Genomic DNA, 13010 nt, shown 5'->3' with positions numbered 1-13010 from the left:
TATCCGGTGGTAATACTGGAAAATAAAATGCTTAGGGTCACAGCCAAGACTCATAAAGTAGCTGTGTTCAAGAATCAACATACTGAACTAGGAGAATCAATAACACTATCTGAATTCTGAGTTCCTATGGATGCCAATAATTCTGAACTTCAAAGGATAAAGTGAGATGCCAAAACTGTTCAGGATTGCAGTTGTAAACCCCACTATAAGAAGAGACATGAGCTTAATCGAACTCTCATTCTCATGCAAATTCACATCCTAAGCTTATATTAGTGTTGGTTGCTTGAGGACAAGCAACAGTTTAAGTTTGGTGTTGTGATGCGTGAGCATCTTGTCTATCTTTTCCTAGTGAATTTGCATCTAATTTGTTGAGTTTAATTAAGAATTAATTATATTTTAGCCACTATGGATGCTATTTTGAGTTTTGTGCAATTTTATTTAATTTAGGTAGCATTCGGATGGATTTGATGAAGTTTCTGTAGAGAAAGAGAAGAAGCCAAGGAGATGACCAGCGAATACCGACGCGGACGCATGGCTCACGCGACCGCGCGGAATGGAGGAAATCGCAATGACGCGATCGCGTGCCTGACGCGATCGCATGGACTGGAATCTGCACAAATGACGCGAACGCGTGAACGACGCGGACGCGTCACATGCGCCATGTGCAGAAAATGCAGAAAAATGCTGGGGGCGATTTCTGGGCTGTTTTAACTCAATTTTCAGCCCAGAAAACACATTAGAAGCTGCAGAATGGACAGAACAAGTGGTCTCCACCCATCAACTGAAGATCTGTTAATTAATTCAAATTTAAATTCAAATCTTAAATTAGGAAAAGATATTATTTTAAGTTTAATTTTAAATATTATATTTTAAATTTATTAGGATTAGTTATAAAAAGGGATCTGATGCCATCAGATTGGAACACGGTACATTTTTACCTGAATCCTTATTTTCTCTTTTCCATGAGCAACTAAACCTCCACTGTTAAGGTTAGGAGCTCTGTCTATTTCTATGGATTAATTTTATTACTTTTACTATTTTAATTTATGTATGGATTTATAATTTAAGAATTATTTTCTCTCTTTATTTTATGAATTTGGGTGGAACGGAAGTATGACCCTCTTTCTATTTGAGTTCTTGTAAAACTTGGAAAAGCTCTTTACCTGAACAACAGCTTGAAAACTATTTCTCCTAAATTTTAATTATCTGAATTTAATAGGATACGTGACATATAATCCTTTTACCTCTTGGATAATTAGAGTTTTTGTGGCATATAAACTAGAAATTGATTATCACCTTCTAATTGGAATTAATTGACCAAGGAATTGGCAGTTAATGAATTTTAGAGGAGACTAGGAAGATTTAAGAAATTAGGGTCTAGTCACATACAGTTTGCCATAAATTAAATCCTGCATAATTAAATTAGTTAGTAAGAAAAGTTAATCCGGAAAAATAGATAACTCTGAAACCTTAACTATCTTCTCCATATTTTTTCCAAAGTATTTACTTGCCTTTCTTCAATATTTTTGATATTGTTTAATGTCTTTTATATTGCATCTCAACACCAATTTTTGTTTGTCTAACTAAGCCTATCAAACACTATTGTTGCTTAGTCCATCAATCCTCGTGGGATCGACCCTTACTCACGTAAGGTATTACTTGGTACGACCCGGTGCACTTGCTGGTTAGTAAGTGTGGTTGTAAATACCGCACCATGGAGCTAAGCCTAATTATCTATCATTGTGGTTTGGTAGCAGAGACTCGGTATTTATACAAAAAAACCTCAATATCATTTATTGCAAGGATGAATTTGGCCTTCCAATAATAACGATGCACAAGGAAATTTTGCTTAAACTAGAACATGCCCCCATATGTGACGTCGTATTACTTTGCACCTATACAATTTGGTTTTCTTCCAGCTCCCCCTCTTCGATTCAAGGCAGGATGATGTGACAGTTTGATTGTCAACACAAGTTTCATATTGTAGCTGTACTCGGGAAATAGGCCAATTGAAAAGATGATTTTGGACATCCATACATTGTCTTGGCTCTACACAGTTGTAAGTGCTAATTTACAGAAATGTGAAGGGAAAATTTAATCCAAGGGTGTGAATTTCCTTGTTAAAGTAAAATTGTGGTCACCTAATGGGATGAGAAAGTTGGGTAAAAATAGCGTGAGGATATATCACAGAGGAGGAAGAATCTCCTTATTCTCTCCTCCTCTTGTAGTCGGTAGTAATGGCAGGGAAGACTTGAAACCCCTTCTGACATTAAAAATGCAAGGAACTGTTTATTGTCACACGGGAATCTAATGAAGCAAGACGACAAGTTGTGCTAGGTGGGAGATTCTTATGCTTCGGTAATGGCTTCGTGAGGCACTACAAGTTGATCATTCATTGGCAGAAACCTTTCCATAAAAGTTGGTGTAGAATTTACAATCCACAAACTAATCGGCAAGTGCACCGGGTCGTACCAAGTAGTACCTCAAGTGAATGAGGGTCGATCCCACGAGGATTGATGGATCAAGCAACAATGGTCAAGTGATTGGCTTAGTCAGACAAATAGAAAATGGTGTTGAAGGTTCAAAATCATTAACAGTAAATTCAGAATATCAGAAAGCAAGCAGTAAATAAGTAGTGAATAATATATGGAGAAACAGTTAAGGCTTCAGAGTTATCTATTTTCTGGATTGACTTTTCTTACTAACTATTTTAATCATGCAAGATTTAATTCATGGCAAACTATATGTGACTAAACCCTAATTCCTTAGACCTTTTTAGTCTCCTCTAAAATTCAGCAACCGCCAATTCCTTGGTCACTTAATTCCAATTAGAGGGTGAAGTTCAATTCTAGTTATATGCCACAAAAACCCTAATTACCCAAATATGAGAGGATTATATGTCACGTATTCTGTTAAGTCCAGATAATTAGAAATTTAGGAGAAATTGTTTTCAAGCTATTGTTCAAGTAAAGAGCTTTTCCAAGTTATACAAGAACTCAATTAGAACAAGGGTCATACTTCCGTTCCACCCAAATTCATAAGATAAAGAACGAAAATAATTCTTGAAATAGAAATCAATACATGAATTAAAATAGAAAAATAATAGTATCAATCCATACAATAGACAGAGCTCCTAACCTTAATAGTGGAGGTTTAGTTGCTCATTGTTCAAAGAGAAAAATTAGGATTAAAAAAAACTGTAAATTGCAGAATGAGGTAGAGGAGAAGAGAAGAGAGCCTGAAGGACTGATTCTTTTCCTTTTTATATCTAATCCTAATTAATGTAAATTATATTTCCTAAAACTAAATAATATCTTTTCCTATTTTTAAATAAAAATTAAAGTCTAATCAGAATAAATAGAAGATCTCGCATGGTTTGTGCATAGGCGTGGGGACCATGTGATTCATTAATAACCCACGCCTAACTTGAGAATGGGCTGCGGCTAACTCAAAGGTTGCAGTGAGGAGTGGCATGGAATGTTGAGCGCTGTGCCTTACTTGAGGATAGGTTGCGCCTAACTTGAAATGCAACCTACTCCTTGTACGTGCTTGTTGATGTCTTGTGCCTAACTTGAGATTTCTCAAGTTAGGCGTAGCCTTGGCAATATGGTTGGAGAAGAAGTATGAACTATTATATATCGTTGGAAAGCTCTGGAAGTCATATTTCCAACGCCACTAAAATCATGTCCATTGGACCTCTGTAGCTCGAGTTATTCAGGTTTGAGTGAAGAGAGGTCAGGATTGACAGCATCATTCGCCTTCTTCTCTTTTTCTGCGAAAACTCCATCAAATCTAGCCGAATGCTACCTAAAATAAACAGAATTGCACACGACTCAAAGTAGCATCCATAATGGTTAAAAGATAATTAATTCTTGATTAAACTCAACAAATTGAATGCAAATTCACTAGGAAAAGATAGGAAAGATGCTCACGCATCACAACACCAAACTTGAATAGTTGCTTGTCCTCAAGCAACCAAAACCAACATAGGCTTAAGATGTGAATTTGCATGAGAGTGAAAGTTCAATTAAGCTCATGTCTCTTCTTGAAGTGGGGTTTATAACTGCGATCCTGGATAGTTTTGGCATCTCACTCTCCTTTTAATTAGAAGGATGTCAATGTCTTTCGAAATTAGAATCCGGATAGTATTATGAATTCTCTAATCTTTTATATTTCAGTTTAATCCTTGAGCACAACAAATTCCTTTTAATTCTCTTTTCCTCGGTGCTTTGCACCTTGATCCTAGCCGTGAATTTAAATGTTTTGTCTCAAGCTTCACTTGACACAAAAACACCACAAGCACATAACTGGGAGACTCTCTTTAAGTTCTTTTTTTTTCTTTCAGTTACTCCCAAACAGTGGTGCTCAAAGTCTTTGGCATACTCTGCTAAATACACTTGGTCTCGACTCTAAGTGTTCTGTCTCAAGGATTACTTGACACAAAAACACCACAGGCATATGACTAGGGAAACAACTCTTTGAGCTTTTAATCATATTTGACCTTCCTAGTCATTGATGCTCAGAGTCTTGGACCTTGCTTTTATTATTCTTTTGCTGTTTCTTTTGCCTCAAGGATTAAGCTTTCACTAACTTCAGAGAATTCATAATAGTTCTCTAAATTTCTATTTCTTATACATCAACATCCTTTGATTCAAATTCAAATATGCACTGTTCATGTCATGCATTCAGAATCACAAAAAAACACCACCACATTTAAGTAAATAAGACTATTCTTTGTTATAGACTCTAATTCTCATGCAATACACCTTTTTCTTCTTCCTTTTCTTTTGAATTCAAGTTCAGTGAGCAATACATGAGACACTTTTCGGAATTAAAAACAAATAACAGAAAAAAATAGCAAATTAAACTAGAACCTAGAAATTGAAATAACAAAGGATCATGCAGAAACTAAGTAAAATAGCAGAAAACAAGAATATAACATAATAAGAATGGGAGGAAATATAGAATGAAAGGAACTCAACCACCTCAGATATCGTAGTGGCCGTCTCATTTTTCAGGCTGTGCTCCTCCGTGAAGATGATTCGCCTCCCTTTGGTGCCATTAAAATAAACAAAAAAAATCTACAAGCGAATAGACAACAGTAAACTTAAAAGTTTGCTTGTCCCCAAGCAAAGAAAAACTAAAAATAGGGAGGGACATAAAAAGACGTATGGAGGAATAAAAATAAATATTATTACAAAAGAAGAATAAAATGATAGAAGGACAAGAGAAGTTAACATAATTAAAATATATATATTTTTCAATTTGTATTGTTTTATTTTTGTATTTTTGTATTTTTTTATTTATATATATAATCATTTATTTATTAATTAATTTAGTTATATATATATATATATATATTGGTGTGTGTGTGTGTGTGTGTGTGTGTGTGTGTGTGTGTGTGTATACGTTGGTGGGGGGTTATATATAGGGGTGTAATCGGCTCGATTCTGTTCGATTTTGGACCGAAAATCAACCGAACCGACCTGATCGGTTCTACAAAGAGGCCAACCAATCGGTTGGCTACTGTTTGAACAACCGAACCGAACCGATCCGAACCAACAGCGGTTTGGTTCGGTCGGTTTTTTCGGTTTTTTACACCTAATTATCAGAATTTAAAATACCATAAAATAAAGTTTAAAACCTTCAATAAACTAGAATAACAAGAGTATATCACATCCAAATCCAATATAAATTCAACTTAATTAAACATAAAACAAAGACAATTAAAAATGTCTAGCAAAACAACAAAAATAAACACAGTTTAAACCGAAACATTCACTTTAAAACAAATAAAAACCAAACAGCCACCATGTTTAATCTGAATCCACACCAGACTCATCCTCATCTTCTCCGGTTGGTGCAATTTCTACAAAAATAAAACAAGAAAATCAATATAGATTATAAACATAATATAGATTATAAATTATAAACATAAATCATGAACAACACCAACAGTTTTGTTTCCAGCAACACAACCACAACAGCTCATAAGCAGCCAATCAACAATTAATTATATATTAACAAAGAAAATAAATTTGGTTGATAACAATACTGAAGTCAAAATGATATTTGTTATAAGAGTATATGCATAGTGTTTTTTTTTTCAAAGTAAGCATGTTCATTAATAAACAAAGATGAAACTAGACTACTATGAAAAAGGTGCAGACAAACTATATACAAAATAAACCAATAGCTAGTATATAAATCCTTTAAAGCATGGATACAAGCACATTACACTATAAAATTTCAAACTCAACCATTGTTTGTGGACAATTTTGATTCTCTCTTCATTTCTCTATGTGATCATTCATATATGTATATTGTGTTATAATGCAGCACAGCAGCACTGTTGCTTACAAAGTTGCCCACACTAAAATCTTCCACTATTGAGCAACAATAATGAATTGATGACTTAAACGCATAAGAATGCACTCAACAGTAAGAAAGAATAGCAATGACATTTAATATCAATAACACAATAAAGTGCAGTACATGATTTAATGGATGAGCTTAATTAATTGAAGTTAAAACAACTTCTATCTTTTAATACTATTGTTTGTGCTGAACAGAACTGCAGATGTGTATGCATTATTCAATTGTTTGAATAAAAAATTATCAAAAGCATTGGATAACAAGCATTATTGTTGAAACAACTTCAACACCTTGCACCAAAACCTTTGTTTCTCAACATACAATAAGAAACTCACATAACAGTACAAATATCACTAAAAATTCCACTAAATCAAGTACCAATATCACTAAAAATATTGCAGACTAGGATTTTGTTGACAATATATGCATTAATTACTGTAAAAAAATTATAACCAAGCACAAAATCTAACCTCCGAAGAAGACATTGTTCTGTTGCTTTTTGGGTTTTTGCAGGAGAGGGACTGGTTGCTCGGCGGCTCGGCCACTGGAGTCTTGCTCGGCGACGGACTGCTGCTCGGCGAATCGTTTGCTGCTCGGCGACGGACTGGTTGGACATTGGAATGCTGCTCGGCTTTGGCTTTGTTGCGACGGCGACCCTGCGACGGCGACCCTGCGACGGCTACCCTGCAACGGCGACCCTGCGACGGAGATGAATGAACGACTTTGAGGCTTCGAACGATGATTGGCAACTTCTCTGTCTCCCTCAGTCTCTCCTTCTCTCAAGTCTCAAGCATGGAGGTCGGAGGTGGAACCTTCGAAGAATGGGGGAGAGAAGTATGGGTGATTGGCAGACTGAGTTTAGGGTTCGCGACGTAAAAGGAGAAGAAGAAAGCTAGGTTATGTGGCTGAGTTGCTTTTATACCTAAGTTAAAGGGCAACTTAGTAAAAACACACTTCACTGAACCCTCACTCTTCGGTTCGGTCCGGTTCGGTTCGGTTTTAGCAAAGGCAACCGAAAACCAAACCGAACCGATCAGTTTAGTTCGAAAAAAACCAAAAAAACCAGTTTTTTCGGTTTTTCAATCGGTTGTTGTAAAATTCGGTTCGATTCTGCGATAATTTTCAGTCCGGTTCGATAACTTACACCCCTAGTATATATATATATATATATATATATATATATATATATATATAGGGGGTTACGTTGGTGGGGGATGGGAATAGAAAGATATGATAGTGGATGGGGGCGTTAATATATGTATAAGGAATGGAAGGTGGGGTCACAAATCATGAAGGATTGGATTTGATTTTTTTTTATTGGTTTGATGCAAAATTTGGTTTGGAAATCAAATGAATTGATTTTGGTTTGATGCACTTGGCGCCTAACTTCATCTCACTGGCGCCTAACTTGATGTATCCTTCACAACCCGCGCCTAACTTCATGTATTGTAATCCCCCTGGCGCCTAACTTCATCCTTTCCCAATGTACTAGCTATTTTTGCGCCTAACTTGCTCTTCTTTGCGCCTAACTTGTTCTGCGTCTTCACACCTTGCGCCTAACTTGAAAATTCTCAAGTTAGGCGCAAACCCTCTAGAGAAATTTGCTCCTTGGTGCGTAGTATGTGGTGCCTAACTTGAAAATTCTCAAGTTAGGCGCAGACCCTCCAGAGAGAAATTGTATGTTGCGCGTAGTATGTAGTGCCTAACTTGAAAATTTTCAAGTTAGGGGTCAACTCTTTGGAATCAATATACTCCTCTCCTAGTGTCTGTAACTCTGTATTTAGGAGCCTGTTTATGTTTCAATAATTCTGCATGATCTAAACACACATAAAACAAAGGAATGATAGTAAAACTCAACTAAAACTAAAAAAATAACAAAATCAAACCAACAAAAATCAAATAAAGGATACGAAAATATCGGGTTGCCTCCCGACAAGCGCTTCTTTACCGTCACTAGCTTGACGGTCAGCTCCTCTAAGGAGGAGGATAATAGGGGCTCAGCTCTTCACCCCTCACTGTGAACTTCTTTCCTATGCTCCCATTGATCAACTCTATATGCTCAAGAGATAGGATCCTGTTCACTGTATGAGGCAGGATTGGACATGCAGTGAATACCACCTTCGTTCCTGGGGAGAAGTCTTCAGTGGAAATCTTTTTGTTTCTCCATCTCCTGGGTACTTTCTTCTTTTTGGGAACCTCCTCCTTGGTGGATGATGCATTTTGGACACCAAACTTAGGTTTGATGTCAGGAGGAATTTTATTGATGGTCACTAAGGGAGGTTTGAGCTGCAAATTCTGTTGTGCATCATCAGGGGGTTCTTGCAGGTTTGGATTAATAAGCTCAGTCTGCATGCACCGTTCTTCTTCACCTGCTGAATGTATACCTTTGAAGACATGAAATACCAGTTGCTCATTATGCACTCTAAGCACTAATTCACCCACTTCTACATCAATTAAAGCTCTCCCAGTGGCTAGAAATGGCCTTCTGACGAACGAGATTTAATGTCGGTAAAGAATAAAAGTGATCGCGTTGTAAGTATAGTTTCTAAACCAACAGAAAATCCTTTCGTACAAATGTTTGGTTGTCACAAGTAACAAACCCAATAAAATTTATAAACCGAAGTATTCAAACCTTGGGTCGTCTTCTCAAGGAATTACAGGGAGATATGACTTATTATTAGCTATGGAAAAGGTAGAATTTGGGTTTTGAAAGGTTTGAACAAGGAAAATAAATTGCAGGAATTAATAAATTAATATCTAAATAAACTCTTGGCAAGGTATGAAAATTCGGAAGTCCTATCCTAGTTATCCTTATCGATGGTGATGAGAATTGAGTTTTAATCCCACTTAGTTAACCTTTTCTAAAGCAAAGGAAAGTCAAGTGGACTAATTAGTTAGATTCCCAAGTCCTAGCCAACTCCTAAGGAAAGACTAGAGTTAGTGGAATTCAATTCAATTAGCAAAAATAACAATTAACAACCACGATAAGTTTGATAACTCAAGAGTCTCCAGTTAATCAATTAAAGCCAAGAATATAAAAAGCTAAATAAGAATCATAAATCTGAAATACCTCAATTTATATTAAATAAAGAAAATCCTAACATGAATGGTTCATAAGCCAATTGGGCAACATAAGTCAAATACAAATAAAAGCATTAGAGTATATAAAAGTAAAAGAGAAACATAAATTAAAGGAACATTGAACCTGCGAGGAAGTTGAAATAATAAGAAATCCTAATTCCTTTAAGAGGAATCCTAATCCTAAATTCTAAGAGAGAGGAGAGAACCTCTCTCTCTAAAAACTACATCTAAATTACGAGAAGTGAATTATGAAAGCATGATTATGAATAAATGGATTCCCCCACTTTATAGCCTATAATCTGTGTATTTTGGGCCGCAAACTGGGTCGAAAACAGCCCAGAAATCGCTGAAGAAGAAATCTGCCATGCTGATTTTCGTCACTGCGATGTGTCCGTGTGGAGCACGCGTTCGCATCGTCTAGCGTCAGGGCAACTATGGCATATTATATATCAAATCGAAGCCCCAGACGTTAGCTTTCCAATGCAACTGAAACTATCTCATTTGGATTTCTGTAGCTCAAGTTACGACCGTTTGAGTGCAAAGAGGTCAGGCTGGACAGCTTAGCAATTTCTTCAACTTCTTGTATTCCTTCCACTTTTGCATGCTTCCTCTCTATCCTCCAAGTCATTCCTGTCCTGTAATCCCTGAAATCACTTAACACACATATCAAGGCATCTAATGGTAATAAGAGAGGATTAATATTAGCAAATATAAGGCCAAAGAAGCATGTTTTCAATCATAGCACAAAATCAGGAAGGAAAACGTAAAACATGCGATTTCTATGAACAAGTGTATGAAAGATTGATAAAATCCACTCAATTGAGCACAAGATAAACCATAAAATAGTGGTTTATCAACCTCTCCACACATAAACATTAGCATGTCCTCATGCTAAGCTCAAGAGAAGCTATAAAGGAGTGAAGAAGAATGGTAAAATGTATGAAATGCAATCCTATCTATATGAATGCAACTAAATGTGAAATGCTTCTACCTACTTGGTTAAAAATAAATAAGTTCTCCAAGACAAACATAAATCAAATTCCAGTAATTCAAACCATACGGTAAAAAACAAGTAAACTTGTAAGAAGACAGCTCATGAAAGCAAGGAACATAGAATTAAGCACTGAACCCTTACTGGTAGTGTATATCACTCTAACTCTTAAGTGTCTAGGGTCAATCACTCTACTCTTCCCTAGTCATGCTTTCTCAACCTTGTTCTTCATCTAACCAATCAACAAATATTTAGTATACCAATGCAAACATCATGAGGTCTTTTCAGGGTTGTAATGGGGCTGAGGTAAAGGTATATATATATATATATATAAGGCTAAGTGAGCTAACAAAGTGAATCTTTGATTAGTCTAAGATCTCACCTAACATATACATACTTTATATAATTTAAAATGCTTTACCTAGCTACCCAAATTTTTCCCACTTTTGTATTACATGCTCATGTATCAAACTTATTTTTGAATTTTGTCCCATGTGCATTGATTCTTTTTATTTTGCATTTGGGGTAATATTATTTTTCTCTTTTTTTTGTATCCCTTATTTAATTACTTAATATTTTTTTTCAATGCACATGGTAATTTAATTATTTTGATTTCACATGAGCATGCTTCCCAAATTTTCAAATAACTTATTCAATTTAATTCCCCCCCCCCCTTTTTTTTCTATCATCCCATGTTTCCATAAAATTCCCCACACTTAAATTATACACAATATCTATCTTAAGCTAACCAAGAATTCAACTTGGGATTTTTATTTTGTTTTTCTGCTTAAGGCTAGTAATGTGGTTATGAAATAGAAGGAGGTTAAAAAGCTCAAAGTGGCTAACAATGGTGACATAAAAGGGTAGGCTTATCTAGGATAAGTGAGTGAAAATAAGTAATGGCCTCAATCATATGCAAGCATAATACACTAAATAATGGACATATAGAGTGGAACAAAGTAAAGATTGCAATTATAGAGAAGAAAACACACAAGAATAAAAATTTATGGTTAAATAATGTAACCATATAAATAAGCTCAAAATCTCACAGGTTGTGTGTTCTTTAGCTCAAAAACCATGTTCCAATTTACGATCTTCAAACAAATTTAACACATAGAAAATTTTAATTTTTTTATTTAAATTAGTGAATTTTTTTTTTCAAAAATAGGATCTTAGAAGAAACTCACTACTTTAACCAAGCAGTAGCTAAATGCATAAAATCAAACAAACATGCAATTAAACATGCAAATGCAATAATGAACAAACAAAGAAAATAAAGTATTGGTGTTGAAAAGAAGGTAACTAACCCCTGGAAGTCGGTATCGACCTCCCCACACTTAAAGATTGTACTGTCCTCGGTGCATGCTAAGATGTGCAAGTGGATGGGGGTTGTGGTTCCTCAGCAGGGGCTCTTTTTTTTTCTTTCTTTGCCGGTAGTTTGGGAGTAGCTTTCTCTTTACCTTTCTTGGTGGCCATCCTAAAAGAAAGAAAAGAGAAAGTATGTTAAAATGTCAAGGATTAGAGCAAGAAAGAGAACGGAAAAGGTGGTAATCAATGCACATTAAAGATGAATGATGCTAACACATGGTCATGACTACATGTGTAAAATCATTAATGGAAATATAGCAAGTGCATATGATGACAATTAAATGCAAGGTGTTTATTGGCATGTTGGCAAAGGCATGAGTAGCATAGATAAAGCATTCACTGTCCAAGTTGGATTACCAAGTCTTTCAAATTAACAACATATTTGTAATAACAATTATATTTAAGTAATAAAATATAAAAAGGATTTTGTGAAAAGCAAGCATTTAGAGTAGTAGAATAAAAGAAATCTAAAAATAGTGCACAATGCCATACAGGCGTTTTCACAAACACATAGCATGCATGGTAAATAAGTTATTGAATATATTAAATTGAACATGCAAGCAACCCTTTAAAAAGTAATATATAATTGTCAAACAATTCCTTTAATAATCCACAAGCAAAATATAGAAAATAATGACCCAAATAAAATTCTAACACCTATGAAAATAATGCAATGAATGAAATTATGGAAATAAATTAAATGAGATAGAATGGAAGTGAAGAGGGATGAGAAGTTAAAGAGATGAAGAAGAAGAAAGTAAGAAAAGGAAGAAGAAAGAAGAAAAGATAGAAGAAATTAGGATTAGAAAAGAAAAGATAAGATAATTGGCGCTGATCTGGATAATTTGTGCGGCGCAGGCGACGCGAGCGCGTGAGTGACGCGGTCGCATGGTGTGCAATAATTATCAGGTGACTCGGGCGCGTGGCTCATGCGATCGCGTGGCCTGATTTGTGCGATTGGCGCGAGTGCAGCCTCGCGTTCGCGCAACTCTCTGTTTGAAACTCATTTTGCCAAATTTTAGGGTGACGCGGTCGCGTGGTTGACGCGATCACGTAGATGGCCATTTTTGGAAAAACGATACGGCCGCGTGGGGCACGCGTTCGCGTGAGAGGACTTGGGCTTCTAGCACGAGTCCAGCCCCATTCCATCATAACTCTCTGCCATACACCTATTTACGTCGATTTCACAGGGCCA

This window comes from Arachis hypogaea, chromosome 19 (assembly GCF_003086295.3).
Source record: "Arachis hypogaea cultivar Tifrunner chromosome 19, arahy.Tifrunner.gnm2.J5K5, whole genome shotgun sequence".
NCBI classification, from domain to species: Eukaryota; Viridiplantae; Streptophyta; class Magnoliopsida; order Fabales; family Fabaceae; genus Arachis; species Arachis hypogaea.
Note: the sequence above shows the minus strand (reverse complement) of the source record.